Below are 25,067 nucleotides of genomic sequence, written 5' to 3'. Positions count from 1 at the left end.
CATCTACATGTTATGGCTTTAAATTTTGTTTTATTGACTGTTTTGTATGAAAATTATGGTATTTTTGTAGCTTTCGAGTAAAACAAATTAAGTGTGTCATGAAAACATCATTATTACTCATCAAGAACGTCCAGTACGCTTTCACGAATAATTTAAAGGTAAAAAACTACTTTGCATTGTAAGCCATTATTTTTGTTAAGCACTTTGCGTGAAAAATGTGGTACTTTCGTTGATTTTTGAGTGAATCAAAATTTGAGTGTAATGAAAACATCACTATTATTCTTCAAGTATGTCCCCCAAACTGCTACGAACATTTCAAGGCTAAAAAACAACATGTTATCGTTTTAAAATTAGTTTTGTTGACTACTTTGTGTAAAAAGTATGGAATTTTCGTAGTTTTCCGGGTAAACCAAAATAAGAGTGTAATTAGAACATTTTCATTGTTCATCAAAAATGTCGAGTATAATCCTACGAACAATTTAAGGCCAAAAAAACTATATGTCATCGCTTTGAATTTTGACTTATGGCTTATTTTATATGAAAAATAGGGTATTTTAGCAGTTTTTTGAGTAAGGTAAATTATCAGTGTACTGAAAAATCAACACGGGGAAACGAAATAACTCAAAATTGAGTCTTTTTCACTCAGCTTGACAGCTAAGTAAAACCAGTCAAATTTGAGTTTTTTTGGAAGAACTCAAATTTGAGTTGTTTCACAAAGACCCTGTTTTGAGTAAAAAGTAAGTGTTTTGAGAATAGGGGATTTTGGATAAAAAGTACTCAAAGCTAGGTTTTTATGAATAGATTTTTTTACGAAAATTTGATAATTTCTTATAATTAATAAATGCGCGTATGGGTTTCAAACGAAGTATCAATTTAGTTTTTATTCACACATTTTAAAATTAACATGACATATTATTAACAAATATTCTCGCCTGGTGCATACGCCATCCGGATCTTGGTTACGGCAGCGGTCGCGTTTGGTGATCATCTTGCATCGTCGGAACTCGCGCCGGAAGCGAGCGGGAAATCAGACGCATGTTCTGTTTGTGATGATAATGATGAGAAACATCAGTATTGTGTTGAATTAATAAATGCAGTATGGAACTTACCTGTGATTAACAAGTGAAAGAATAGGTGACCATTTCCTTTTCAAGTAGTTCGAAGTGTAAGTCCAGGAATGTTCCGGAAATGGGGCGTGCTCGAAGGGATGACACTCTGATCTTTTGATGTTAATCTTTTTTGAATCTTTCGGAATCTTTTTGAATCTTTCTGAATCAGTCAAATTCCGACCAAAAAAAATCACAAAACTTTTACTTCAGTGTTTTGTTCGCAATCTGTCAAAAACGATCCGTCGCCGACCGACGTCGCCGCCAAAACAAATTGCGTGTTCACCGCGTTAGGATATAAAAATTTTTACGTGAAATTCGTTTAATTTCTAGTGTAGAATACCAAATATTCCGCCGAAAAAGTCCGGAACCGCGAAAAAATCTCGAACTCGATCGATCAAGACTTGATCACTTAGTGAAAACTTAGAACCTACTGTGATTCCGAAAACGGGTTCGGCTACATGAGCGAAACAGTAAACCGAATCAGGATTTCACTGCCACAACGGGACCAGATACGCTCCTTCCTCCGTTTATCCCTTCGTCTTTCCCGACCTTTCGAAAAAACTGGTGAGCTTGGTAGGTAAGAAATAAACGAACACAATTTAGAAGCTTTAAGCATTTCCAGGTTCTTTCATAAATCATAACCTACATCTTTTCATAGATAAGACGGTCATACGCCACATGTTTCGGTTTGCTACTGCTTCCTCGGGACATCGCCGCCTCCTTGTCACCTGTGCTCCACATCGTACCATCCCTGCGAACACAATCTATGCAGGATTACCATCCGGCATATGTGCAGTATGCCCTGCCCATCGTATCCGTCCGGCTTTGGTCAGTTTCCAGACCACAGCTTACCGTAGAGTACAGAGAGCTCATGGTTGTCTTCACTGCCACACACCGTTCTCCTCGAGTATGGTCCGTATAGTGAGCACCGGGTTTTTAAGCATTTTACATGGTACATCAGGTGCGGGCATGAATCGAGGTAAGCAAAATACACTGTAAACGCTCGTTTCTTAGAAGACTACTTTATTATTATTGAGGACTACGAAGGTGATGATTTTGTTTGCGGTATTCTGTGAGAAAGTGAAGGAGGGAAGATTTTTTGCTTTTTTTTCACTCATACTCTCATAAGAAACCCCGTAGGAAGAAAGAGTGTTTCCCGGCTCATCAACCTTCGTAGTCCCCAATTATGGCCGAGATTATGACTGAATGATGGATTGATATCAACTTATATGCAGGCCCCTAGAGACTCAACTGTAAAGCCGTAGGTATTCAGCATTGCCATGTTGAGGGTAACGGGTCCGATTATTGTTTATCATTGAGGATAGTGCTGTAGGTTGCTACCAAGATGCGAGGTGCGTTCACTGCAAGGTAGTTGTATTCATTTGATGATTGGCCGTTTGATTCGATAAACCGATAAACTATGTTACATCTTCAATCTTTGGAGTGGCATAAGCACAGTTATAAACAGACAGCATTTTGTTATTGCATATTATTATTTTATAATTTATTTTGGGCACTTATCCAGATGAGTTTTCATTCGTGTCCAACAGCATTTTGTGAATTCAAGACCAACAATTGCAAAGGCCGCATCAACATTTTGTTAACAAACATGCTTCTGTCTACTTAGAGCCTTCTGAACTTCACTCACACACCACCACCATTAACAAAAAGTGCAAACATCAAGCTTTATTCGTTAGTAGACAGGGTCAAATATTACTCCAAAAAGAAACTAATGCTCAAACATCTTGATTTACCCGATCGAATTTTCATTAGTAGGTGTCAAACTGATAATATTTCTTGAGTTCTTTCCTTGTCAAATATTTGACTCCGTGTACTTCAGGCCTTTGGTGGTGAGATGCGTGAGTGGAACTCAGAAGGCCCTAAGTCGACAGAAACGTGTTTGTTTACGCAATGCTGATACGACCTTTTTTTTGGTCTTGAAATATGTTATTTCCGTGAAGTGATTTACTATTGCACATGGACATTCTTGGTGAGTCTTTTTGGATAAAAATGCTTTCATAATAATCTTCATAGACTTGAAATAGCTTGAAATGACTGAGAACTGACATGTTACGTCTACAAATTGGTCTTTGTAGTGGTTTAATTTGAACAACGGGTTCAGCCTTGGCAAATAAACTGTCACGGAGCTACTACTGAAACTTGAAAGTATTTAGTTAGCAATTTAGTATACTTTTTCTTTATACAGAATAAGGACCACAAACACTTCAGAATTTACATTATTTTATATAAAAATAATTATTTTGTGAAATATAGCTTACTTTTCCTTTTCCATACAAAACGGTTCGGTTTGGAATTTAACCCTCTTGCTCTAGAGCACCATCGATTTTCGACGAACTCGGGACAAACGGAATTACCTAGATTGAAATGACGCAATCATTTCTAGAATATGATTGTGATCTCATAAGGTAAACTTCTTCTTCTTGGGACAAAGCCTGCTTCTCAGCTTAGTGTTCTATGAGCACTTCCACAGTTATTAACTGAGAGCTTCCTCTGCCAATGACCATTTTGCATATGTATATCGTGTGGCAGGCACGAAGATACTCTATGCTCAAGGAAGTCAAGGAAATTTCCTTTACGAAAAGATCCTGGACCGACCGGGAATCGAACCCGTCACCCTCAGCATGGTCATGCTGAATACCCGTGCGTTTACCGCCTCGGCTATATAGGCTATAAGGTGAACCCAACTGCCAATTACTCGATTAATTACGTACTATTGATTTACAGCTAAAAATTTTTGTTAATGATTTCAATAAATTTGGTCAATTTGCAATAACTTTTGTTCAAGAACTTTTTTTTAAACTCTTTTTTGGCATAGAAATAGTCGTTCAAATTCGTGTGAAGGAAAGGGTTAATACAGGTGATGTAAATTGAAAATTTCTCAGGTGCGCAGAATATGGGGCTTTCACAGTGCAAGCATTTTTTAAGACTCATGCTGATAAATTTCAATCATTTTATTTAAGATTCCAGTACACAGGGTCAAATATTTGTCCAACAAAAAATCAATGCTCAAACATCTTGTTTGACTCGATCGAATTTTCATTAGTATCAAACAGATGATGTTTCTTGAGTTCTTGATGATTTTGTGGCTATATCGGTCTCTTTCTACTCATAAGTATAAGGGAGTAGAGATCAAAGTGGATAATGAAATGATAGATATGATAGAATTCGCTAGGTAGCGAACAAGTGTGAAAATTTTATAGAAGGTGAAATTAGGCAAGTAGGCCATGTATTGAACGAATACATCGAATGCGTGAAACTTCTGCCGTGCGACCTGTGCTTTTAAACAGATCGGCTTGGTTGGTAGTTCATACCACCTTACCAAGACTGGCAAAAGTTTCAGGCACCCGACTGCCTATGTATTGTCCTGTTTTCATCACAAATTCTATCGATCGGTAGCTTTTTCGGAATTCGCACTCCGTTCATAGAGGTATGTCTATATCGCGGCGTGTTCTTCCTATTAGCTTTTTCGATCTTATAGGATAGAACACTTTTCTTTTTGAGCCAAACTTTTCATATCATGTACTGATTTATCTTGAGTTTCTTGAGTTCTTTCCTTGACAAATATTTGTCCCTGTGTACTAGCACCCTTAGTCGCTTATTCATTTTATATTATCTCATTATTTTGAAAGCTTGCACTAATCTCACGTATCTAAAAGCAATCCGCTAATCCATTTTTAAATTTATTCCAGAAATTCCATATCACCACTATTAACCATGGCTAGCCAGCTCTAATTTGATTATTTATATTTTATTTTATGTTCTGTATTTATATGTGAATAAATAGTTTTGCTTGGGGGGGTTAGGAGGGGGCTCGTTTCTATGGGTATTTATCCGAAATTCACTGGAGGGAAAGGGGGGTCTGTTTAAGAAAATAGGTCACTTCTCCAATGAGTTAGTTTTGTAATTCACAAGGTCAAGACATTCTTCAAAGTAATTATGGTTTGTCGTCAAGATACCTTTACTTCATCCTGTCCTGCCACCACGCTTCAACCAACAGAAATAATTAACTTCTGGAGGTCACTGGTCATAATCCATAAGGGGGATGCATAAACAGTTTCTGCATACAGGTAAGTAAATACATATGTTTAAAAAAATATTGATTCTGTCTTATTAGTCAACTGTCTTATGTTATAACAGTTCTCGGGACAATCTTATTCTCCGCCTACTTGTTCACCCTGTCCTCTGAAGTTGTTTGGTGACGCACAATACGTCTTCTTAAGAAATAGATCAATTTTCTTTGTAGTTGTTCGTCCTTTTCATCAGAACATGTCGTACAGTTGTTTGAAGACGCACAATACGTCTTCTTAAGAAATAGATCAATTCTCCTTGTGGTTGTTTTTCTTTGTCATCAGAACATGTCTTGAAGAAGGTTCACCAAGTCCTCCGAAGATGTTTGGTGACGCACAGCACGTCTTAAGAAATAGATCAATTCTCTTTGTGGTTGTTTTTGCTTGCCATCGGAACATATCGTGAAGAAGGTTCACCAAGTCCTCCGAAGATGTTTGGTGACGCACAGCACGTCTTAAGAAATAAATCAATTCTCTTTGTGGTTGTTTTTCCTTGTCATCAGAACATGTCGTGAAGAAGGTTCACCAAGTCCTCCGAAGATGTTTGGTGACGCACAGCACGTCTTCTTAAGAAATAGACCAATTCTCTTTGTAGTTCTTCGTTCTTCCCTTTAATCAGAACATGTCGTGAAGAAGGTTCATCAAGTCGTCCGAAGATGTTTGGTGACGCACAACACGTCTTAAAAAATAGATCAATTCTCTTTGTGGTTGTTTTTCCTTGTCATCAGAACATGTCGTAAAGAAGGTTCACCAAGTCCTCCGAAGATGTTTGGTGACGCACAACACGTCTTCTTAAGAAATAGACCAGTTCTCTTTGTAGTTCTTCGTTCTTCCCTTTAATCAGAACATGTCGTGAAGTAGGTTCACCAAGTCCTCCGAAGATGTTTGGTGACACACAACACGTCTTCTTAAGAAATAGACCAATTCTCTTTGTAGTTCTTCGTTCTTCCCTTTAATCAGAACATGTCGTGAAGAAGGTTCACCAAGTCCTCCGAAGATGTTTGGTGACGCACAACACGTCTTCTTAAGAAATAGACCAATTCTCTTTGTAGTTGTACTTGTAATCAGAACACGTCGTAAAGAAGGTTCACCAAGTCCTCCGAAGATGTTTGGTGACACACAACACGTCTTCTTAAGAAATAGACCAATTCTCTTTGTAGTTGTACTTGTAATCAGAACACGTCGTAAAGAAGGTTCACCAAGTTCTCCGAAGATGTTTGGTGACACACAACACGTCTTCTTAAGAAATAGACCAATTCTCTTTGTAGTTGTACTTGTAATCAGAACACGTCGTGAAGAAGGTTCACCAAGTCCTCCGAAGATGTTTGGTGACACACAACACGTCTTCTTAAGAAATAGACCAATTCTCTTTGTAGTTGTACTTGTAATCAGAACACGTCGTAAAGAAGGTTCACCAAGTCCTCCGAAGATGTTTGGTGACACACAACACGTCTTCTTAAGAAATAGACCAATTCTCTTTGTAGTTGTTCTTGTAATCAGAATACGTCGTAAAGAAGGTTCACCAAGTCCTCCGAAGATGTTTGGTGACGCACAGCACGTCTTAAGAAATAGATCAATTCTCTTTGTGGTTGTTTTTCCTTGTCATCAGAACATGTCGTGAAGAAGGTTCACCAAGTTCTCCGAAGATGTTTGGTGACACACAACACGTCTTCTTAAAAAAAGATCAATTATCTTTGTAGTTCTTGTAATCAGAACACGTCGTAAAGAAGGTTCACCAAGTCCTCCGAAGATGTTTGGTGACACACAACACGTCTTCTTAAGAAATAGATCAATTCTCTTTGTAGTTGCACTTCTTTGAAATCAGAACAAGTCGTTAAGAAGGTTCACCAAGTTCTCCGAAGATGTTTGGTGACGCACAACACGTCTTCTTAAGAAATAGATCAATTCTCGTTGTGGTTGTCTTTCCTTGTCATCAAAACATGTCGTAAGGAAGGTTCACCAAGTCCTCCGAAGATGTTTGGTGACACACAACACGTCTTCTTAAGAAATAGACCAATTCTCTTTGTAGTTCTTCGTTCTTCCCTTTAATCAGAACATGTCGTGAAGAAGGTTCACCAAGTTCTCCGAAGATGTTTGGTGACACACAACACGTCTTCTTAAGAAATAGATCAATTCTCTTTGTAGCTGTCTTTCCTTGTCATCAGAAGATGTCGTGAAGAAGGTTCACCAAGTCCTCCGAAGATGTTTGGTGACGCACAACACGTCTTAAGAAATAGACAAATTCTCTTTGTAGTTCTTCGTTCTTCCCTTTAATCAGAACATGTGAAGAAGGTTCACCAAGTCCTCCGAAGATGTTTGGTGACACACAACACGTCTTCTTAAGAAATAGACCAATTCTCTTTGTAGTTCTTCGTTCTTCCCTTTAATCAGAACATGTCGTAAAGAAGGTTCACCAAGTCCTCCGAAGATGTTTGGTGACACACAACACGTCTTAAGAAATAGACCAATTCTCTTTGTAGTTCTTCGTTCTTCCCTTTAATCAGAACATGTCGTAAAGAAGGTTCACCAAGTCCTCCGAAGATGTTTGGTGACACACAACACGTCTTTTTAAGAAATAGACCAATTCTCTTTGTAGTTGTACTTGTAATCAGAACACGTCGTTAAGAAGGTTCACCAAGTCCTCCGAAGATGTTTGGTGACACACAACACGTCTTCTTAAGAAATAGACCAATTCTCTTTGTAGTTGTACTTGTAATCAGAACATGTCGTGAAGAAGGTTCACCAAGTCCTCCGAAGATGTTTGGTGACACACAACACGTCTTCTTAAGAAATAGACCAATTCTCTTTGTAGTTGTACTTGTAATCAGAACACGTCGTTAAGAAGGTTCACCAAGTCCTCCGAAGATGTTTGGTGACACACAACACGTCTTCTTAAGAAATAGACCAATTCTCTTTGTAGTTGTACTTGTAATCAGAACACGTCGTTAAGAAGGTTCACCAAGTCCTCCGAAGATGTTTGGTGACACACAACACGTCTTCTTAAGAAATAGACCAATTCTCTTTGTAGTTGTACTTGTAATCAGAACATGTCGTGAAAAAGGTTCACCAAGTCCTCCGAAGATGTTTGGTGACACACAACACGTCTTCTTAAGAAATAGACCAATTCTCTTTGTAGTTGTACTTGTAATCAGAACACGTCGTAAAGAAGGTTCACCAAGTCCTCCGAAGATGTTTGGTGACGCACAATACGCCTTCTTAAGAAATAGATCAATTCTCTTTGTGGCTGTCTTTCCTTGTCATCAGAAGATGTCGTGAAGAAGGTTCACCAAGTCCTCCGAAGATGTTTGGTGAAACAATGCATCTTATTCATATATAGATATATAGAGGCTTATTATATTATATTATACTTAACCCTCATGTGGGGTACCCAGCGCCCATTTGGAAAGCACGGTGTAGAAAAAAGCAAAAAAAATTGTCGGACACAACGGTTAAAAATAGATCAATTCTCTCGGGAGTAGCCCATGAGATATTTTGCCCCCATTTGGATAACAGCCTCATATGAATAGGAAACAAAGCAAAGATGGGACTGTTATGCGAATGAAGGCAGTATTCTTCCTAGTAATAAAAGCTTGCCAAGAAGGTTCACCAAAGTCCTGTGAAGTTTGTTAGCAATTCACATAGGCCCTTATTATGAGTGTCACTTCACGGTGAAAATCGATCACGGTGACACATTGCGAATCCACGGTGAAAAAGTTGTGGGTTAATCAATGGGAATCACTTTCACCGTCCTTATTACCGGTGTCACTTTTTCGATTTCACCGTGAAGTGACACTCGTAATCAGGCCCATACTATTGTGCTCATTCTGCGAATGTAGTGACGTGAGAAAAGTCGGAGTCGTATATCGAGGTGAGAATTCTCGACTGGAATGAGGTGACTCTCCATTTGATTTACTTGCTTGCTTGCTTGCTCTTGAGGACACTCCGTCCATGGAGACCAGTAGCAATCAACCCAGTACTGAGTCCAATAAAAAGCATTTTCCATTCGACGTAGTTTTAACGAACCAAATCCAACAAGTAACAAGCCCAGCGCACACCTTGTTAACCCTTATATGGCCGACAGGGTACCCGGGTACCCAGCGCCCATTTGAAAAGCACGGTGTACAAAAAAGCAAAAAGTTTGTCGGACACATAACGGTTAAAGAAAACATACAGCATGATTGATGCGAGTTTTGTGATATTTTTGAATTGTTTGTAATAAGTCATGTTTATTCACTTGATACTTGCTTGATTTAGTTATATTTCGAAGTTCAGATCTCTGTCCATCTTGATTAATTACCTCTCACTTGTAATCCTGGTGATTTACTTGTTTATCTCGGACTTGGTAACAGCATGGCACCCTGAGCGATGGTTTACTCCGGACAGCAGATTTTTCAGCTTCTCGTAATTTCAAACGGCCAACTACAAGTGACGTGAAATGGTTCTGGACTTCTAGTTATCACGGGCGGCCTTTCCAATCAATTCAAGAGCTTGAGCAGACAGATATTTCAGCCAAATAGAGGGAGGCGCCGGCACTAACACGTTCAGCTGCCTTTCATGAGGGACGGTGAGTCCAACCTGAGAGGGACGGTGAGTCCAACCTCAGAGTCCAACCAACTGCAAAGATTCACATTTTTGGCATTCTCCGTTGTTGCATGATGGCTGCGGCAGTCACACCCTCACAGGTCGAGGATACTCCGGTAAGCCTTCCCTGGAACTTTATCGGATTCGTGAGCTTGCTAATGTCGGATCCGAACGGCTTGTGGAGACGGCGCAATCGGTCGCGACGGACGGACCAACACGCAGATCCTTGTCGCCGCGAAGCACCACTGACGGCAAACTAATTGCGTTTAATTGGTCGCCGGTCTGAAATATAATTTTCTTTTTCAATTAGTTTGTTTATTAACATAAATTATTTAAAATATCTTAAAATTATTTAAAATACCTACCTACTCAAACTGAAGATCACAAAATAAATGAAAAATTTCCGATCCCTCCGATCAGCGTCGTCCGAAACCAAAACAAACACTGAACGAAATGAATCAGTTATTTTGATATGACTGACGGGCGCCCGTTTTTTATAATTCCCGCCGAATCATTTTGAATCTTTTCGAATCTTTTTGAATCTTTTGAACTGATTCCAAAAAGATTAGAGTGTCACACCCCCTGGGCGTGCTTCTCGTTTGGCACATTTTTGGTAACGAAAGATTCCTGAAAATGATAAAGAAAGGCTGACAATACCTAAAATTATTATAATTATGAGGGAACTTACCGAAATAAGCAGACCAAACGATCACCGAATACCCAACTTGAAATCAACATGGCGCAGAACAAAATTTTCATCCAAAATCGTGTACGGCAACAACACCTAATTTTGGATACTTTCAAAGCAAAAAACAAAAACAAAATCGTCAACTCTGAATTTACTCAAAGCTAAGTATTTGCGCCATACTACAATATTAAGTTAAAAGTATCCAACAACCAGAACAAAATTGTACTCAATTCAATAGTGTTGGCGGAGTACTTAATTTTAAGTTCTTTTTATCTCACTTTTGAGTTATTTCGTTTCCCCGTGAATAATTTTGCACAAACATGTTCACTCCAGCTGTACGCATGATTTAGAGTCGAAAAAACCATATGTCATCGCTTTAAATTTTGTTTTATGGATCAATGTGCGCAAAAAATGCGCTCTCAAAAAAAACTAGGAAGTGCCTTTTGCTTAATAACTTTGGGTAGACGCATCTATTTTGTATTTTTTTAAATGGACGATGATCTTGAAACCTGTCCGGTTCCATCGCAAAAAAAAGTTTTGAAATCGGTTGAAAAACGGCCGAGAAATGCCTTGTCAAAGTTGGACTTCCGACTTTTTTTGGACCCTTGGTAGTTTAGGAGTTAAGGTAGAAAGTGCTAAATATTTTGATTGTGATAATGAAAGTGTGCGGTAATAAAAAGTTTTCTCCGCTGCACTTTTTTCGCGATTCCGCTCGTGGCGTGACAGCCGATACTACGTGTTCCGGAGAGTTCAGTAGTTTCGTGTCGTAGAATTAGTCGGGACCGGGAAAAGTCAAAAGTGCCGATACTCGTCGTTGCTCTCGTGTTTTGTAGTGTGCCGCTACCAATTGTCCGGCAGACGCAGATGGGAAATTTAGTATCACGGGGATCATCAAGAATAACTTCGGACCACACAAGCTAAATGGGTGAGAGCTTTCCAATATTCACCATATTCCATTCAATATCATTATTTACACATGCCTATATTTCTAAATCATATTTAACACTTATTTGGAGCGTTTGGTACGGTATGTCCACGCATCCCTCCTCCCCTGCAGATTCTAGAATTGCTTCGACGGAAAACAATCGTTTTAACTCGAGACAATTCGAGTGCACCATATTATTGATATGCTGCAAACCTCAATATTGACAAGAAAAGTAATTGGGTCTAATCTAACCTGATTACTTTCCAGGATGCTTTCTCGTACTGGCTGCGTTTGTATTAGATTAGATTAGATTAGAAATTTATTTTTACTCTTCAACCACTTAACCTAATTTTACAGCTCTTTCGTCCACTAAGGCACTGCGTGAGCAATTCCAATTGGCAGCTGTACTTACACTTTTGTACAGCGCCTAAATGTATTCTATTCTTATTCTACTACATCGAACTGGTTGCCTTTGCGCTGCTGTCACTTTTCTACCCTGTCCATGGTAGAATGATGAGCACGAGGATGTTGATGTGTGGCTTTTTGCTCCTTTTCCAGTCCGATTGGGGGTCCATTATGATCCCAGTACGGAGGGTTAGCCTAACATTAGCCTAATGTGAGACTAACTGGCCAGCATGTTAGGCTAACTTTTTGTCTCACTTTTGCCTAATGTTAGTCTAAAATTAGACAGATATGACACACTTTTGTTAGACATGTTGCAAATTCGAAACATGTTTGTTAGTCTAACATTAGACTAACGTTAGACATGTTTTAGTATGGGCTGTTAGACGAATGTTAGGTAAGATTTTATGCTGCTTGTTTTCATTCCAGCTGTCATCCGAGCAAGAAATGTGATTGCAGTAGTGAACTTTTATCGGCGTTCACTACTACAACCGCACTTCTGCCTCGAATGAAAACTGGACGAAACATATTTAATAAAAAATTTAATTTTAATTTTAATTTTAATTTTAATTTTAATTTTAATTTTAATTTTAATTTTAATTTTAATTTTAATTTTAATTTTAATTTTAATTTTAATTTTAATTTTAATTTTAATTTTAATTTTAATTTTAATTTTAATTTTAATTTTAATTTTAATTTTAATTTTAATTTTAATTTTAATTTTAATTTTAATTTTAATTTTAATTTTAATTTTAATTTTAATTTTAATTTTAATTTTAATTTTAATTTAAGTTTTATTTTTAGTTTTAATTTTAATTTTATTTATAATTTTGATTGTAATTGTAATTGTTATTGTAATTGTAATTGTGATTTTAATATTTATTTTAATTTTAACTTAAATTAAATTAAAATAAATTTAAAATTAAATTAAAATTAAATTAAAATTAAATTAAAATTAAATTAAAATTAAATTAAAATTAAATTAAAATTAAATTAAAATTAAATTAAAATTAAATTAAAATTAAATTAAAATTAAATTAACATTAAATTAAAATTAAATTAAAATTAAATTAAAATTAAATTAAAATTAAATTAAAATTAAATTAAAATTAAATTAAAATTAAATTAAAATTAAATTAAAATTAAATTAAAATTAAATTAATATTAAATTAAAATTAAATTAAAATTAAATTAAAATTAAACTAAAATTAAATTAAAATTAAATTAAAATTAAATTAAAATTAAATTAAAATTAAATTAAAATTAAATTAAAATTAAATTAAAATTAAATTAAAATTAAATTAAAATTAAATTAAAATTAAATTAAAATTAAATTAAAATTAAATTAAAATTAAATTAAAATTAAATTAAAATTAAATTAAAATTAAATTAAAATTAAATTAAAATTAAATTAAAATTAAATTAAAATTAAATTAAAATTAAATTAAAATTAAATTAAAATTAAATTAAAATTAAATTAAAATTAAATTAAAATTAAATTAAAATTAAATTAAAATTAAATTAAAATTAAATTAAAATTAAATTAATATTAAATTAAAATTAAATTAAAATTAAATTAAAATTAAATTAAAATTAAATTAAAATTAAATTAAAATTAAATTAAAATTAAATTAAAATTAAATTAAAATTAAATTAAAATTAAATTAAAATTAAATTAAAATTAAATTAAAATTAAATTAAAATTAAATTAAAATTAAATTAAAATTAAATTAAAATTAAATTAAAATTAAATTAAAATTAAATTAAAATTAAATTAAAATTAAATTAAAATTAAATTAAAATTAAATTAAAATTAAATTAAAATTAAATTAAAATTAAATTAAAATTAAATTAAAATTAAATTAAAATTAAATTAAAATTAAATTAAAATTAAATTAAAATTAAATTAAAATTAAATTAAAATTAAATTAAAATTAAATTAAAATTAAATTAAAATTAAATTAAAATTAAATTAAAATTAAATTAAAATTAAATTAATATTAAATTAAAATTAAATTAATATTAAATTAAAATTAAATTAAAATTAAATTGAAATTAAATTAAAATTAAATTAAAATTAAATTAAAATTAAATTAAAATTAAATTAAAATTAAATTAAAATTTAATTGAAATTTAATTAAAATTTAATTAAAATTTAATTAAAATTTAATTAAAATTTAATTAAAATTTAATTAAAATTTAATTAAAATTTAATTAAAATTTAATTAAAATTTAATTAAAATTTAATTAAAATTTAATTAAAATTTAATTAAAATTTAATTAAAATTTTATTAAAATTTTATTAAAATTTTATTAAAATTTTATTAAAATTTTATTAAAATTTTATTAAAATTTTATTAAAATTTTATTAAAATTTTATTAAAATTTTATTAAAATTTTATTAAAATTTTATTAAAATTTTATTAAAATTTTATTAAAATTTTATTAAAATTTTATTAAAATTTTATTAAAAATTAATTAAAATCTAATTAAAATTTAATTAAAATTTTATTGCAATTTTATTAAAATTTTATTAAAAATTAATTAAAATATAATTAAAATTCAATTTAAATTTAATTAAAATTTTATTAAAATTTAATTGAAATAAATGAAAAATAAATCAAATTGAAAATAAAATGACTCACCGGATGGTGCCAAACTTAACGGAATCGGTCACTGTTTTGGAGATGACTGGTTCCGGCGACGGTACGACGCGAACGAAACGGACTTAGTGGCCAGGAGCAGCGACGATTAACTGACGATTTGGACAACGCAACGACGGAAATGGTTCCTACGGGTTTAACTATTTGAGACGAGCATTTTTTTTTTCTTTTTCTCGACCGACGAACGCGATTTTTAAGCTGCCGCAACTAACAAAGTGTTTTTCCACTGCCATTTGCTCAACTGTCAATGATGCGCGAAAAAATCGAACATTCAGCATAAATTCGGGGTTATGATTTATGCTCTCCAAAAATTTTCGATGAGCAACATAACTAACAAATGCCTAACATTGTCGAACGCCTAACTTCCTCCGTGCTGGGGAGTTGCCGTTAACCGATATCCAAAATTTGCGGGTCCTTTAGAGCATATGCTCAGAAGAGGGTCAGGTGTCAGCCGCTCTCGAGAGGAAGAGCAATTGACGAAAAATTGCAAGTGCCGGGGCTGGGATCGAACCCATGACCATCCACTTATGAAGTGAACGTGTAGCCACTACGCTACAGGGCCCGGCTTTTTGAAAAATTGTCATGTAAAAATTCGAACAGTATTTTTGAAAGACTTCTCGGAATTAAAATCTCTGGGTTAATTCCCTGTTGAATATTGGAAACAGTTCCGAATTTAATCTCTCTAGAAAAAAGTGGTTTATTCCAGGAGTTTTTTGAGTTAGAATCTTTACAAGAACTTCGGGCAGAAATCCCTTGGCAAATTTCGGAAGAAACCTTGGTAAACTTGGAAAACCTCAGAGAGCAATTCTTGGAAGAACTTGAGCTGAAATCTGTTAAGGAATACCGGGTAAATCTTTCATTAATGACTCTTTATTATAGAGATTTTTTGCCCAAGGCTGGTTAATCCCCGACGGGGTAAATAGTTGAGAAAATTCGCAAAAAAAATCGGGAAGCTTTTCGGAAAAAGATGCTATTAAAGTTCTTTCAAAAATTTTTGAAAATAATTACTGGAAGCATTCCGGGAGCATTCTCTGGAATTACTTCAGAAAGAACCCTTGAAGACATTTCCGGAAGAAGCTTCTAAAATTTCGGAGAGAAATCTGTGAGCAATTCCGGGAAGAATCCTTTGAATTAGGTACGAAAGTAAACCCTAGAAGAGCTTCAAAAAAAAATCTCTAAATGAATTGAGAGAAAAAAGTTGTGGAAGAGTTTTGGAAGGAATCTTTGTTAAACATTCAAGGAAAGAATTTCGTTAGAAATTTTTGAAAGAATTCTGAAAGGTATCTCATTAGGATTATTGGAAGATGGAAATAAAATAGTTCCAGCAAGATTTCGTGTTAGAATTCCGGTAAATAAATCCCTGGAACAATCCCCGGTAAATAAATCCCTGGAACAATTCCCGGGAGGAGTGCTGAAAAAAAATCCGTAAATTCCATGTAATACTTCCGTTAGGAATGGCCTGAAGAATTTCAGGAGATTTTCAGATATTCGTCTGGAGTAATTCTGGGAAGAATTAATGGAAGACAAAAGGAAATTGTTAAAAAAAATACCAGGTTCAATGCTTGGATAAAGTTTCCTAGAAAATTCTCGGGAGCAATTCTGAAGAGAATTTCAGAAGAAGTCCCTGGAATAGTTTCAAGAAGAATCAATGAGAAATTTTCAAGTGGAGATTCTAGGAGAGCTTAAGAACAAAGCCAAGCCTATAAAGTAAAAAGAGATGTCTTAGTTCCGGAAGATGTCCCTAGGAAAATTCCAGGGAGAAATATTTGTAAAAAATTAGGAAAAAATCATTGAAATTGAAAGATGCTACTGAAATAATTCCGGCAATAATTCCAGGAAGAATCCTAGTTGGAATCTACAAAAGATTTTTTTTTTCATTAATTTATATTATATTTCTTCTCTTATTTATTTATTCATTTATTAATTTATTATTTATTGATTTATTTATTTATTAATTTATTGAATAATTTATTAATTTATTATTTTAATAATTTATTAATTTATTAATTTAATTATTTATTAATTTATTCATTTAATAACTTATTAATTTATTAATTTAATAATTTATTAATTTAATATTTGTTGTATTTATTTATTTATTTTTTATGTATTTATTTATTTATGTATTTATTTATTTATTTATTTATTTATTTATTAATTTATTTATTTATTTAGTTTATTATTTAATTATTGATTTATTAATTTATTATTTTTTATTTTAATAATTTATTAATTTATAATTTCATTAATTTATTAATGTTTTAACTTATCAATTTATTAATTTATTAATTTATTAATTTATTAATTTATTAATTTATTAATTTATTAATTTATTAATTTATTAATTTATTAGTTTATTAATTCATTAATTTATTAATTTAATAATTTATTAATTTATTGATTTATTATTTTTTGATTCATTAATTTGTTAATTTATTCATTTATTAATTTATTAATTTATTATTTTTTAATTTATAAATTTATTAATTTAATAATTTAATAATTCAATAATTTAATTTTTTATAAATTTATTAATTTATTAATTTTTTAATTTATTAATTTATTAATTTATTAATTTATTAATTTATTAATTTATTAATTTATTAATTTATTAATTTATTAATTTATTAATTTATTAATTTATTAATTTATTAATTTATTAATTTATTAATTTATTAATTTATTAATTTATTAATTTATTAATTTATTAATTTATTAATTTATTAATTTATTAATTTATTAATTTATTAATTTATTAATTTATTAATTTATTAATTTATTAATTTATTAATTTATTAATTTATTAATTTATTAATTTATTAATTTATTAATTTATTAATTTATTAATTTATTAATTTATTAATTTATTAATTTATTAATTTATTAATTTATTAATTTATTAATTTATTAATTTATTAATTTATTAATTTATTAATTTATTAATTTATTAATTTATTAATTTATTAATTTATTAATTTATTAATTTATTAATTTATTAATTTATTAATTTATTAATTTATTAATTTATTAATTTATTAATTTATTAATTTATTAATTTAATTTATTAATTTATTAATTTATTAATTTATTAATTTATTAATTTATTAATTTATTAATTTATTAATTTATTAATTTATTAATTTATTAATTTATTAATTTATTAATAAATTAATTTATTAATTTATTAATTTATTAATTTATTAATTTATTAATTTATTAATTTATTAATTTATTGATTTATTAATTTATTAATTTATTAATTTATTAATTTATTAATTTATTAATTTATTAATTTATTAATTTATTAATTTATTAATTTATTAATTTATTAATTTATTAATTTATTAATTTATTAATTTATTAATTTATTAATTTATTAATTTATTAATTTATTAATTTATTAATTTATTAATTTATTAATTTATTAATTTATTAATTTATTAATTTATTAATTTATTAATTTATTAATTTATTAATTTATTAATTTATTAATTTATTAATTAATTAATTTTTAATTTATTAATTTATTAATTTATCAATTTATTTATTCATTAACTTATTAATTTATTAATAAGTGGCCCAGTGAAGAATTTTTCGTCCGGCGAAAAGTTTTCCCCGACTGGAGCGGGAATCGAACCCACACTCCGAGGCTTACGAGACACCTAAACGACTGACGCCGCTAACCGCTCGGCCACGAAGCCCACAAATTTATTAATTTATTAATTTATTTACTAATTTATTCATATATTAATTTACTATTTTTTTTTATTTATTTATTTATTTTTTTGTTTTTATTTATTTATTTATTTATTTATTTATTTATTTATTTATGTATTTATTTATTTATTTATTTATTTATTTCTGTTTTTTAATTGTATTCATGTGAAGAGAAATTTCTGGAAAAAATTGCCAGATATCAGAAGAATATTTCTAGGAGATGTCTGAATTCCGGAAGATGTTCCTAGGGAATTTCCGAGGAGAAATATTTGTAAAAAATCGGGGTGTAGCTTATTTAAAATTCAATATTGCGCATTCCCCAGTGTCCAATGGGCCTTTCGTAGTTAGTATAAGTGCGCACTTGTGCATTATAAGGTGCTGAATAAGTGCGCAGAAGACACCTTGAATCGTTTTGGCAAAATCGCAGTTTTATTCACAACTCCGCAGAATTATGGGCTAGAGAGCGATTCTCGTAGAATTATCTTTAAGTCTTTTATGAATGGACTACCCGCTTTGCGCGCAGCCACAGTTGATCAGCAGGAGTAAATCAATTTAATTTCGTATGGCGAAATGCATCTAAACTTGAATTACTTGAAATACAAAGTTTTTCCCGAAAAAATATTTGGTAGGCTTAATAGTGTTCACCATTGTGCACAACCACTACCAAATATTTTTTCGAATAATGTGTTCCACTTTGAAGAATTTGCCTTTAGATGGTATTCGCCATACAATATTTTTGCGATTTACTTTTAGCGATTTTTCGCGCATAGAAGCTAGCGCCACATTGGTTGATGCGGAGAGTAGGAAAACAGCCGATGTAGTTAATTCATTGAAATATTTTTGTCAACTTTGAAAATGACCTTGCGTTTGATTAATTATGCATTATTTACAAGGAACAAAGCAAGGAACAAAGTTACCAAACGATCTATCTCAACAGTCTCGGATAAATGGGTTGAGTGGAGAGTCTAGAATACCAGTTTTTTTTTTCAATAATCGGTAAAATAATCGAACCAAATAATCGATTATCCGATTAATCGAGCAAGGCGGTTATCGATTAAAATTTAATCGATTAGTGGAACGATTAATCGATTAGTTGGGATAATCGATTAATTTGCGACATCACTAGCAATGCCGACCGAAACGGAACGGGAACGGAATGCGGAATGCGGCAACGGAATGCGGTTCGTACTAAAAAAAAATTCCGCGGCGGTGCCGCTGCGGCAAAACGCAATGAGTGCGTTTTTTTGCGGATTTTTTCAAAACAGCATCAGTTCTCTGAGAATGTTTATGATTCCGGGACGAAGGAAATTTTCGGAGTAGGTTTTTGATTCCGGGGAGGATCTCTAGTACCTACCAATACTGAGACCAATACAAGAAATAAATAGGTAATTCTGGAAGCAGGCTAGTGAATCTAGAGAAAAAGCTGGAACATAGCTCCAAAATATAGATCAGGTTTTATTTGAAGAAATCAAAAATTTCCGGAATTCGGTGATGCATCGGGAGTACCTCCAGAAATTTCAAGGGAAATCTTTCAAGAGTTGCTCAGAAATACTTGCAGAAGTTCCTCGGGAACTTTTCCGGTAGTTGATCCTCCAGGAATTCCTCAGAAGTACTTCTAGTAGCTCCACGGGAATTCCAGCAGAAGGAATTCCTCGAAAATTTCTCAAGGTGTTCCTCTAGAATTTCTCCAGGAATTCATCGAAATTCCTCCAGGATTCCCCAGATATTTCTGCAGGAGATCCTCGGAAATATGTCCAGGAGTTCTTCGGGAGTTCTTACAAAAGTTTCTCTGGTAATCCTTCAGGAATTCCTCGGGAATTTCTCCATGAGTTCATCGAGAATTCCTCCAGCAGTTCCTCGGGAATTCCTCCAGGGTTTCCTTGAGAATACCTTCAGGAGTTTCTCGGGAATTCCTCCAGGAGTTCCTTAGGAATTTCTCCTGCAGTATTAGAAATTCTTTCAGGAGTTCCATGGAAGATTCTGCAGAAGTTCTTCGGAAACACCTCCATAAATTTCTAGGTAAGTCTTTTGAGAATTCCTCGTGAATTCCACCATGATTTTCTTGGAAATTCCTTGAAAATTTCTACAGGAGTTCCTTGGGAATTCCTCCAAAAGTTTCTCAGGAATTTCTCCAGGAGATTCTGGAGAATTCTACTCAAAGTTCTTTGGGAATTTCTGCACGAGTTCTTCGGGAATTTTCCCGGGAGTTAATCAAGCATTCCTCCAGGAGTTCTTACAGTTCCTCCAGAAGACCTGAGTTAAATGCGCTAGCAGATTTTCGCGCTAGCAAAATTATCCGTTATTCCGATAGGGCACTGAGAAATAGTTCATACACAGCGGTACTTCAAGATGAAAAAGTAACTGCACGCTCAAATTCGTCTATACACAGAGCAAATAACATGAGCTGATATTATTATTATAGTCCGCACTCTGCCGAAATATTGATCCGAGCATTACACCAATAAGTCCAATGTCTGTTCTGAGGGAATTTTTGACTCGTTCATCCGGTGATGTTTATTTATATAATTACGAATACCATGTATATGACTTTCCAATGCACCGAGAGTTTAGGTTTTGGCAAATAGTATTGAAACGGTTGGAAATCGAAAATGTTTGTAAAAAAGGCGATATTTCTTTTAATTGTAGGTTGGACGTAATACTCTGATTGCACACTGAATGTATATATCGAGATGTATGAGTGAATGAAGAAAACTGCATGTGTACCGCTGTATCGCGCTAGCAAAATAAATTGCTTCTGCTTCACAATCTGCAGCACCAAAACACCATATTCTTTGCACGAGTTTACTTGGCATTTAAGCGGTGTAGTGATTTCAGGAAAAAAATCCTTGCGCATCTACCAACAAACCGACCCGCTCTAAAGCCAAACTTGTGAATGTCACTTGCGTGGCTGATGGTAACAATGGTAACAACCATGTTCTGCTGGCGTAAAGCAAGGGCCATAATTCAAAAATGTGTAGCACTAACATCTAGCTGGATGTATTATCTACCATCTGAGAGTTTTCCAGAGAGGTGTTTTTCGAAAAAGTGGGAATTTTTGAAATAGTTGGTATAGAGCACATATATGTGGTGAGCATAGAAAAATAAGTATTTTTGAGTCACTATTCCGAAAAATTCAGAGCCTGATTGGCAAAATGGCACCCGTAGGCATCTAGCTGGATGTATTATCTACCATCTGAGAGTTTTCCAGAGAGGTGTTTTTTGAAAAAGTGGGAATTTTTGAAATAGTTTGTATAGAGCACATATATGTGGTGAGCGTAGAAAAATGAATGTTTTTGAGACACTATTCCAAAAAATTCAGAGCCTAACTGGCAAAATGGCACCCGTAGGCATCTAGCTGGATGTATTATCTACCATCTGAGAGTTTTCCAGAGAGGTGTTTTTTGAAAAAGTGGGAATTTTTGAAATAGTTGGTATAGAGCATCTAAGTGTTATGAGCGTAGAAAAATAAGTATTTTTGAGACACTATTCCGAAAAATTCGGAGCCTGACTGGCAAAATGGCACCCGTAGGCATCTAGCTGGATGTATTATCTACCATCTGAGAGTTTTCCAGAGAGGTGTTTTTCGAAAAAGTGGGAATTTTTGAAATAGTTGGTATAGAGCACATATATGTGGTGAGCGTAGAAAAATGAATATTTTTGAGACACTATTCCAAAAAATTCAGAGCCTAACTGGCAAAATGGCACCCGTAGGCATCTAGCTGGATGTATTATCTACCATCTGAGAGTTTTCCAGAGAGGTGTTTTTTGAAAAAGTGGGAATTTTTGAAATAGTTGGTATAGAGCATCTAAGTGTTATGAGCGTAGAAAAATAAGTATTTTTGAGACACTATTCCGAAAAATTCGGAGCCTGACTGGCAAAATGGCACCCGTAGGCATCTAGCTGGATGTATTATCTACCATCTGAGAGTTTTCCAGAGAGGTGTTTTTCGAAAAAGTGGGAATTTTTGAAATAGTTGGTATAGAGCACATATATGTGGTGAGCGTAGAAAAATGAATATTTTTGAGACACTATTCCAAAAAATTCAGAGCCTAACTGGCAAAATGGCACCCGTAGGCATCTAGCTGGATGTATTATCTACCATCTGAGAGTTTTCCAGAGAGGTGTTTTTCGAAAAAGTGGGAATTTTTGAAATAGTTGGTATAGAGCACATATATGTGGTGAGCATAGAAAAATAAGTATTTTTGAGTCACTATTCCGAAAAATTCAGAGCCTAACTGGCAAAATGGCACCCATAGGCATCTAGCTGGATGTAGTATCTACCATCTGAGAGTTTTCCAGAGAGGTGTTTTTTGAAAAAGTGGGAATTTTTGAAATAGTTGGTATAGAGCACATATATGTGGTGAGCATAGAAAAATAAGTATTTTTGAGTCACTATTCCGAAAAATTCAGAGCCTGACTGGCAAAATGGCACCCGTAGGCATCTAGCTGGATGTATTATCTACCATCTGAGAGTTTTCCAGAGAGGTGTTTTTTGAAAAAGTGGGAATTTTTGAAATAGTTGGTATAGAGCACATATATGTGGTGAGCGTAGAAAAATGAATATTTTTGAGACACTATTCCAAAAAATTCAGAGCCTAACTGGCAAAATGGCACCCGTAGGCATCTAGCTGGATGTATTATCTACCATCTGAGAGTTTTCCAGAGAGGTGTTTTTTGAAAAAGTGGGAATTTTTGAAATAGTTGGTATAGAGCATCTAAGTGTTATGAGCGTAGAAAAATAAGTATTTTTGAGACACTATTCCGAAAAATTCGGAGCCTGACTGGCGAAATGGCACCCGTAGGCATCTAGCTGGATGTATTATCTACCATCTGAGAGTTTTCCAGAGAGGTGTTTTTCGAAAAAGTGGGAATTTTTGAAATAGTTGGTATAGAGCACATATATGTGGTGAGCATAGAAAAATAAGTATTTTTGAGTCACTATTCCGAAAAATTCAGAGCCTAACTGGCAAAATGGCACCCATAGGCATCTAGCTGGATGTAGTATCTACCATCTGAGAGTTTTCCAGAGAGGTGTTTTTTGAAAAAGTGGGAATTTTTGAAATAGTTGGTATAGAGCACATATATGTGGTGAGCGTAGAAAAATGAATATTTTTGAGACACTATTCCAAAAAATTCAGAGCCTAACTGTCAAAATGGCACCCGTAGGCATCTAGCTGGATGTATTATCTACCATCTGAGAGTTTTCCAGAGAGGTGTTTTTCGAAAAAGTGGGAATTTTTGAAATAGTTGGTATAGAGCACATATATGTGGTGAGCATAGAAAAATAAGTATTTTTGAGTCACTATTCCGAAAAATTCAGAGCCTAACTGGCAAAATGGCACCCATAGGCATCTAGCTGGATGTATTATCTACCATCTGAGAGTTTTCCAGAGAGGTGTTTTTTGAAAAAGTGGGAATTTTTGAAATAGTTGGTATAGAGCACATATATGTGGTGAGCATAGAAAAATAAGTATTTTTGAGTCACTATTCCGAAAAATTCAGAGCCTGACTGGCAAAATGGCACCCGTAGGCATCTAGCTGGATGTATTATCTACCATCTGAGAGTTTTCCAGAGAGGTGTTTTTTGAAAAAGTGGGAATTTTTGAAATAGTTGGTATAGAGCACATATATGTGGTGAGCGTAGAAAAATGAATATTTTTGAGACACTATTCCAAAAAATTCAGAGCCTAACTGGCAAAATGGCACCCGTAGGCATCTAGCTGGATGTATTATCTACCATCTGAGAGTTTTCCAGAGAGGTGTTTTTTGAAAAAGTGGGAATTTTTGAAATAGTTGGTATAGAGCACATATATGTGGTGTAAACAAATTTATTTTGCTAGCGCGATACAGCGGTACCGACGTACTGCATGGTGCCCTATCAGCATACTGGCTTGCGCAAGCAATTTGCTAGCGCTAGCAAAACTGCTAGCGCATTTAACCGCGATCTCCAGAAGCTCCATCAGGATTTTCTCGGGAATTTCTCGAGGCGTTCCTAGAAAATTCCTGTAGGTGTTCCTTGTCATTTTCCCAAGAGTTACCTGTGAATGCATCCAGGATTTCTTAGGATATTTCTCCAGGAATTTCTTCGAGAATTTCATGGCAATTCCTCGAGGAGATCCTCTGACATATCTCCAGGAGTTCCTCGTGAATACTTGAAGAAATTGCACGGGAATTCCCCCAGGAGTTCCTCAAAAACATCCACAGGAGTTTCTCGGAAATTCCTCCAAATATTCTACGAAAATTCCTCCAGGTATTCCTCGGAAATTGTCCTTCAGGGATTCCTCCAAAAAGTCCTTCGGGGATTCCTCCAGGAAGTCCTTCGGAGATTCCTTCAGGAAGTCCTTCGGAGATACCTCCAGGAAGTCTTTCGGAGATTTCTCCAGGAATTCTTTCAGGGATTCCTCCAGGAATTCTTTCAGGGATTCCTCCAGGAATTCTTTCAGGGATTCCTCCAGGAATTCTTTCAGGGATTCCTCCAGGAATTTTTCAGGGATTCCTCCAGGAATTCTTTCAGGGATTCATCCAGCGACTGCTCCAGCAATACCCCCAAGGATTTCTTCAAGAAGTCCTTTTCCAAAGTAATTCTTTCAGGGATTCCTCCAGGTATTTCTGTGTGGATTTCTGAGATTCCTCAAAAAATTCCTCCGAGGATTCTTCCAGGAAATCGATCGGAAATTCATCCAAGAATTCTTTTGAAGATTCCTCCAGGAAGTCCTGCGAAAATTGCTCCAGGAATTCCTTCAGGAATTTTTAAAGAAATATCTTCGGGAATTTTCGAAGGAATTCCTTCAGAGACACCTCCACAAATACATAGTGGAGTTCCTCCAAGAATTCTTTTGGGGGCATCCAGGAATTCCTCCGAGTATTCTATCAAGAAGTTCTACGCGAAATTC

At 33.2% G+C, this 25,067-nt stretch overlaps 2 long non-coding RNA genes across 3 annotated transcripts; one reads left to right on the top strand and one right to left on the bottom strand.

Annotated features, from left to right (window-relative positions):
* Positions 1-1,412: 1,412 nt before the first annotated feature.
* LOC134288007 (uncharacterized) lies at positions 1,413-8,891 on the top strand. The gene is made up of 3 exons (XR_009997684.1): positions 1,413-1,686; positions 1,768-2,088; positions 4,820-8,891. It is a non-coding gene; the product is annotated as an uncharacterized LOC134288007 (long non-coding RNA).
* Positions 8,892-9,403: 512 nt separating this feature from the next.
* On the bottom strand, positions 9,404-10,300 carry LOC109429620 (uncharacterized). Of its 2 annotated transcripts, none has more exons than XR_003894720.2 (3): positions 10,144-10,300; positions 9,809-10,060; positions 9,404-9,772 (listed from the first exon to the last, which is right to left on the bottom strand). It is a non-coding gene; the product is annotated as an uncharacterized LOC109429620 (long non-coding RNA). The 2 variants fall into 2 exon arrangements; XR_003894721.2 differs by having other exon boundaries at positions 9,809-10,075; positions 10,144-10,261.
* Positions 10,301-25,067: the final 14,767 nt, after the last annotated feature.

This window comes from Aedes albopictus, chromosome 2 (assembly GCF_035046485.1).
Source record: "Aedes albopictus strain Foshan chromosome 2, AalbF5, whole genome shotgun sequence".
NCBI lineage: Eukaryota > Metazoa > Arthropoda > Insecta > Diptera > Culicidae > Aedes > Aedes albopictus.
The sequence above is the reverse complement of the archived record's forward strand: the minus strand, read 5'-3'. Positions and strand labels throughout refer to the sequence as shown.